Source organism: Lampris incognitus, chromosome 7, assembly GCF_029633865.1.
Source record: "Lampris incognitus isolate fLamInc1 chromosome 7, fLamInc1.hap2, whole genome shotgun sequence".
NCBI lineage: Eukaryota > Metazoa > Chordata > Actinopteri > Lampriformes > Lampridae > Lampris > Lampris incognitus.
The window spans coordinates 39,462,498-39,468,330 of NC_079217.1; positions in this window are offsets into that span (position 1 = coordinate 39,462,498).

The window sequence follows — 5,833 nt, forward strand, 5'->3', positions numbered from 1 at the left end:
GAGAAAATGACAGTGCATCCAACAGCCGTTTGTTCGCTGCGTATGTGGATAGTTAGCTTCTCTAACGTGGCTAACCAAACTGGGAGCTGTTAGTAGGTGTTGTGTTCATGCTGAGGGGAGATGTTTTCACCACACCCTGCTCAACTATGCCAGCGGGGATATAGGCCTTTGGAGAGAGAGGCGAGCTTTACTTTGTTGACTATATGCGTCCAACTACTTTGCTGGTCTTTATTACGGTACAGAAAGTGTAATGGGTGGCGAGTTTAACAAATATGTTAATACCTGATGGTGCTGTTCTTGTATGGAACAGTTGGTGTTACATCAGGAAAAAGGATTCCCCTGGCTGCTGCATCTGTCTTCTCCCCCTCTGGAGGGAAGGGTTTTATCCATTAGCATCTTATCTGTCTGTCAGGCTGTTTTTTCTTTCTTATTCTTTCTGACTTTCCTCTCACCCCCCCCCCCAGCCACCCACCACAACCACACACATCACCCAGTATAAGATATGGGCTCCATGTCTAATGTGGTCCAGAGCTGCAGAGGGCGGCTGCTTGGAGGCAGCATCCAAGCCAACCCAAAGGCACTGCTGGGTTAACAAGAGCCTCCGTCCCAGAGAAGAGCTCATCCGCTTCTTATTCCTCTTGACAATCCTACCCCTTCTTGTTGTCTCTTATCTCCTCTCTGCATCTACACGTCTTTCTCTCTCTGCCTAATGTTTTGATCTGACCCTCTTCCTTTTTTCTCACCATCTCTTCTCACTCATCTCTCTCCGTCGGTGGCGTTTTGACATTGATTGCTTTTACTGTGGGGAAGATCTAGATCAATTTGTAGATGGGGGGTGAGGGTGGGGTCCTGTCCTCCCAATCTTGGGGAGTTCCACATTGGCATACTTAGTCCACCAATGCAAGAAAGCGTAACACTATTCCAAAGTCAACTTTGATTTTAATCTAAATAAATGTAAAGTCATTTCAGAGCTACATTAAGTGCGTGGCGTTGTGTGCTCGTGTTCTTTAGTCTCCAGCAAGTGTGTCACGATCGATAATTTCATCACAACCCCCTCCCCCCCTCGTGTTGTTGTTGTCCGGTCTGTCTCTTGTCTCGGGTCACTGTGGTATGAGGCTGTCGTGCTAAGCTGTGCCTTTTAGGTGTGTGTGTGTGTGTGTGTGGGGTGGGGGTGGGGGGGCAAGGGGGAGGGGTGGTTATTATGCTTTATTTTTTCGTGCCTGCTTTCTTAAGCTGCGTGCCTGTCTGCTCTCCTCGTATGCATGAGAGCTTGTGCAGGTTGCCCTCTATTTGCCCCAGTCCTCCCCCTCCCCCTCCTCGTCTGTGTCTTATTCGCTGTCGCTCTGTCTGTCTATCTCTCTCTCTCTCTCTCTCTCTCTCTCTCTCTTTGTCCCGCTCCTCCTCTCTCTTCTGACCCCTGCTTTTATTTCTTCCTAGGTCATTTTCAACCACCACCAGCCTGCTGTCCTCAGCTCTTTTTAGAAATTAACTCCTACTTGCCCTTTCAATTAACTCTCTGCCCCCCTCCCACAGTCTCTTCCCCTTCTGTCCCCTTCTCCGTCTCTCTCTCTCTCTCTCTCTCTCTCTCTCTCTCTCTCTCTCTCTCTCTCTCTCGCTCTCCCTCTCTGAGTCATACAGTGGGCACTGGCATGGTTTGTTTGCCTGAATGCCCTGCAGGAATTGCTGCTGGCACACAGAAATGCTCCTTTAAAGACCTGCTGGCTTTCGTTAAAGAGTAGTGGAGAGGAGCGAGGAGAGAGGGGACGGCGGGGATGGAAACGGAGTGATGGGATGAGCAGAGAAAAGACAGAGTAGTCAAAGATTATGAAATAAGAAAAAAGACGGCACAAGGTGTAAGAGAGGAGAGACCAAGACTTGGGAGTGTGTCTGTGCGTGAGAGAGATGAAGACAGACTGGTGAAGTGTCTCCTGCATGGGAGCCACAACAGAACTGTGAATTATTCAAAGGAGAGAGATTATTGTGTGTGGCTATGCAGCCTCATGGCAACCTAACAGCTCTTTGTGTGTGTGTGTGTGTGTGTGTGTGTGTGTGTGTGTGTGTGTGTGTGTGTGTGTGTGTGTGTGTGTGTGTGTGTGTGTGTGTGTGTGTGTGTGTGTGTGTGTTTGGTCTTTATTGCTGGCTCTGGGGCATTTAGTTTGCCTGAGAGAGGAAACCAGGCCTTTTTAAAATGATCAAAAAGCCAAACCATTTAGGATGGATTTATAATTTATTTGGGTTTCATACAATGTCAGGCATTCAAGCTAATACACACGCGCGCGCGTGCACGCACGCGCACACACGCTGATTTGACTCCAGCTTAATTAAAATCTGCAGCCTGAATTACCTGAATTATTTAGTTTATGGTTTTGTTTGCAGAGAAATGTAATCCAGACGTGGTGGTGGGGGGGGGGGGGGCCTGGTGTCTCTATACATGTATGGTGCAAAAATTAATGTCTTTGTTGCCCTGGTTTTCAATCCAGAGTTTTAATAGATTTGTATTGTTAGTTTCTCAGATGCCGCTCGGGTCCTTATTAGGTAACAAAACACAGCATCTAATAGTGCATATTGAGATAACATCCATCCGTCCATTATCCAAACCGCTGATCCTGCTCTCAGGGTCGCGGGGATGCTGGAGCCTATCCCAGCGGTCACTGGGCGGCAGGCGGGGAGACACCCTGGACGGGCCGCTAGGCCGGCACAGGGCTGAGAAAACATCACTTGCATTATTTATCTAAATGAAGTCGGGGATTCCTACAGTTGTAATGTCTCTAACTGATTAGCTGTATACTGGATTTTGAAAAACTGTCTGATTTAGTGGCGGATTCAATAGACGAAAAAACTGATAAATAAAAATGTTGGAAATCCAGTTAATTACAGATGTCACTTACAAATACTAATATTTTCTATATTTTTGTAATTACAGTATCAAGACTATAGTTTCAGATTAAAGTGATCTTATTTTTGTGAGTGCCCCTCTTAAATGGGGCAAAACCTAAAAAAAAAGAGAAACATATTCTTTTCTCCGCTCCATTGTGTTACCATCTGGGGTTATCTTCTGCAGTTGTCTCTGTATACAAATCTCTTCTTCTTGGATTCTGCTCTCTGCTCCTTTCCTCTCGTGCTGCTCCTTGCTTTGCTCTGAAACATTCTTTTCCGCTTTGCTCAGACCAGCCCGACACACACTGTCTCATGCTCCAGCCCCGCAGTTCCGGCTTAAGCTTTTTCATATTGCTCTAACATCTTTGTCACACTCTCTCTCTCTCTCTCTCACACACACACACACACACGCACACACGCAAGAGCTTACACATATGTGGACGTTAACACAAGCACGCAAGCACATGTATGTGGAGATATCCAAAGCTTGGTACCTATTAACTCAATGTCTGAGTCTGTCACAGGCATACCAACTCACCCACAAGCACACAGGCGTGTGTGCATGTATGCACGCGTGGGACACTGCCTACACACAAACACGCACACAAACACACTTCCTGCATTAAGCCCAGGTCCATATTGCTCCAACAATACCCAGCTGCAACCAATGAACATTCCAGTTACTGGGTCTATCATTTCAAATTTCTGCCCTAAGCCTTTAGGAGATCCAGCAGCCAAATATGGTCCGGCTTGTGTCGTGAACTTTGTGCGACCTTCTAATGCAGTGTAGAGCTCGTGACCTTTAAGACCCTGCTTGGGGCAGGGCTTTAGGTTGCGTTTCGCACAACCATGGAAAGAGGTCCGTGTGTGCATGCGTGTGGGTATGCATGCAAAGTATGTGACTTTGCAGAGAAAGAGAGAAACAGAGCTTCCAAGACTTCTGACCTCTTCGTCATTATTGTTGACTTTGCTGATTTATTGCTCCTAACTAGTCAAATTACCATTCCAGCATCAATGTTGACTCTTTTTTTTCTTCTCCATTTGTGAAGGATCTGTGTCCTTTGACCTTCATGTGTGATAACCTATACTTAATGATGGAAGCGATGTAGGACATGGAACTGAACCACTGAATCGGATGGAAATTCCCCCCTAGCGTGCATGCCTTCCATCTGAAACGGGTAGATGAGACTCAACAGATAACTAAATAAACAGCGCAGTTTATACATTCTTATAATTCTCCTCACAAACACTTTTCTTTATTCTGTAGCAGTTGTTTCTTCGCTACCTTCTAGTTATGTCTAGTTATGTCCATCCGTACACTCTCGCTCTCTGTCTCTCCCATTGTGCATCTATCTCTGACTGTGCTCCACCAGTCCGACTGTCATCTCCTGTTTTTCTAATTGGGGTTCATAAGACTTCAGTCAGCCAGGGAGGCAGACGGGGGATGGATGTGTGTGTGTGTGTGTGTGTGTGTGTGTGTGTGTGTGTGTGTGTGTGTGCGTGCGTGCGTGCATTTGTGTACGCAGTGGTGGCGTGAGATAAAAAGAAGAAAGGAAATAGACTTTCAGGAACAGGCATATTAGCAGCCCAAGCAGGCAGGAAGATTCAAATCAAAATGAACTAATCCATTTGGACCGCTTCTCTGTGAGGGAGTTGAGAGCAGAGGATGCACAGCATCGTAAGATAAGAACCACTAAAGGTTTTTAGCAGGTTGGCATCTTGTTACCTGAGCAGCCTTGTGAAAGTGCAAATCCAGACCGCATTCATGTGGGCAAATCCCAAGCTCGTGCATTAGATGCACTCGAACAGACAGGGCAAGTGTGTAAAACAAACACACTGGGTTATCTGCAGCGCTAGAGATTGTATCAAAGGTTGATCTATCATATTTGTCCATAGTCATCAGACTGTTCATGTGTTAGCAGGTCACGTTAGCTTAGTTATGATGCTAGCTAGTTAGCTGTACTCTGTAAGAACCTTCATTTATGAACTTGCTAATAATATTTCCTCCCGTTTGTCTTAATTTGATCTTTCACACATAGTAGACTGATCAGTGGCTCACTACTTCTAGACTTAAAAGATGAAATCAACTTTGAAAACAAACTGAGATGCAGTTCTTAGATTCTAGCCGTGACAGTTGTGCACCATCAAAGTGCTCACAGAGGCCAGTTGTCATGGCTAGTACTGCTAGCATGCTCTTGAAAAACTACTTACAGGAGAGACAGACAAATTCGTCAGCATCACCATATTTAACATCCTAAAATGCCAGGGCCCTGACGTGGCACAACTGACTTGCACTGAGCTTCACGGTTTGAATCCTCCAGCTCGCTCGACTTTGTAGGAAGCACAGTACTCCTGGCTGGGGGGGGGGGGGGGGGGCCTGTAGCGCTTACATGTCTTCACATAGGTGGTGGGTCACCAGTAAAGCTTGAGGGGGGATATGGGCGATAATAGCGTTACATTCTGCTAGAAAAAGCTGCAGATAAGCTGGCTCCACATGTATTGGCAGCTGCATGTAGGCATCTACATCCTCTACAACCACAGTAGGTGTCATGCGATGGTGGGGCTTTAGGAGGACAGGAAATTGGACGAGCCAAATGGGGATGAAAAGGGAAAAACCATTAAAACATGCCAACAACTATACAAAATGGAGGTCTAGGTTTGGTTTACCACCTACTTTGAGATCAGGTTTTCCTCTGTGAGCAGTTTGTAGTCTGCTGGCCTATTTTTTCGCAATTAGCCCACCTCTATGTGAAACCATGGCTGGATTACTGATCAGGCACGAAGGACAAATGCCGTAGAGCACCAGTGCACCGGCGGTCCCAAAGAGATTAGGGGTACTGCCTTAATACATGTACAAATCCAAATGAAAAAAGGCCCTAGACTAAAACCTTACATAGCTTAATGGTACAGTACACTCAATGGTGCAGTCCAAATCTCTAAAGCTATGGATATTACT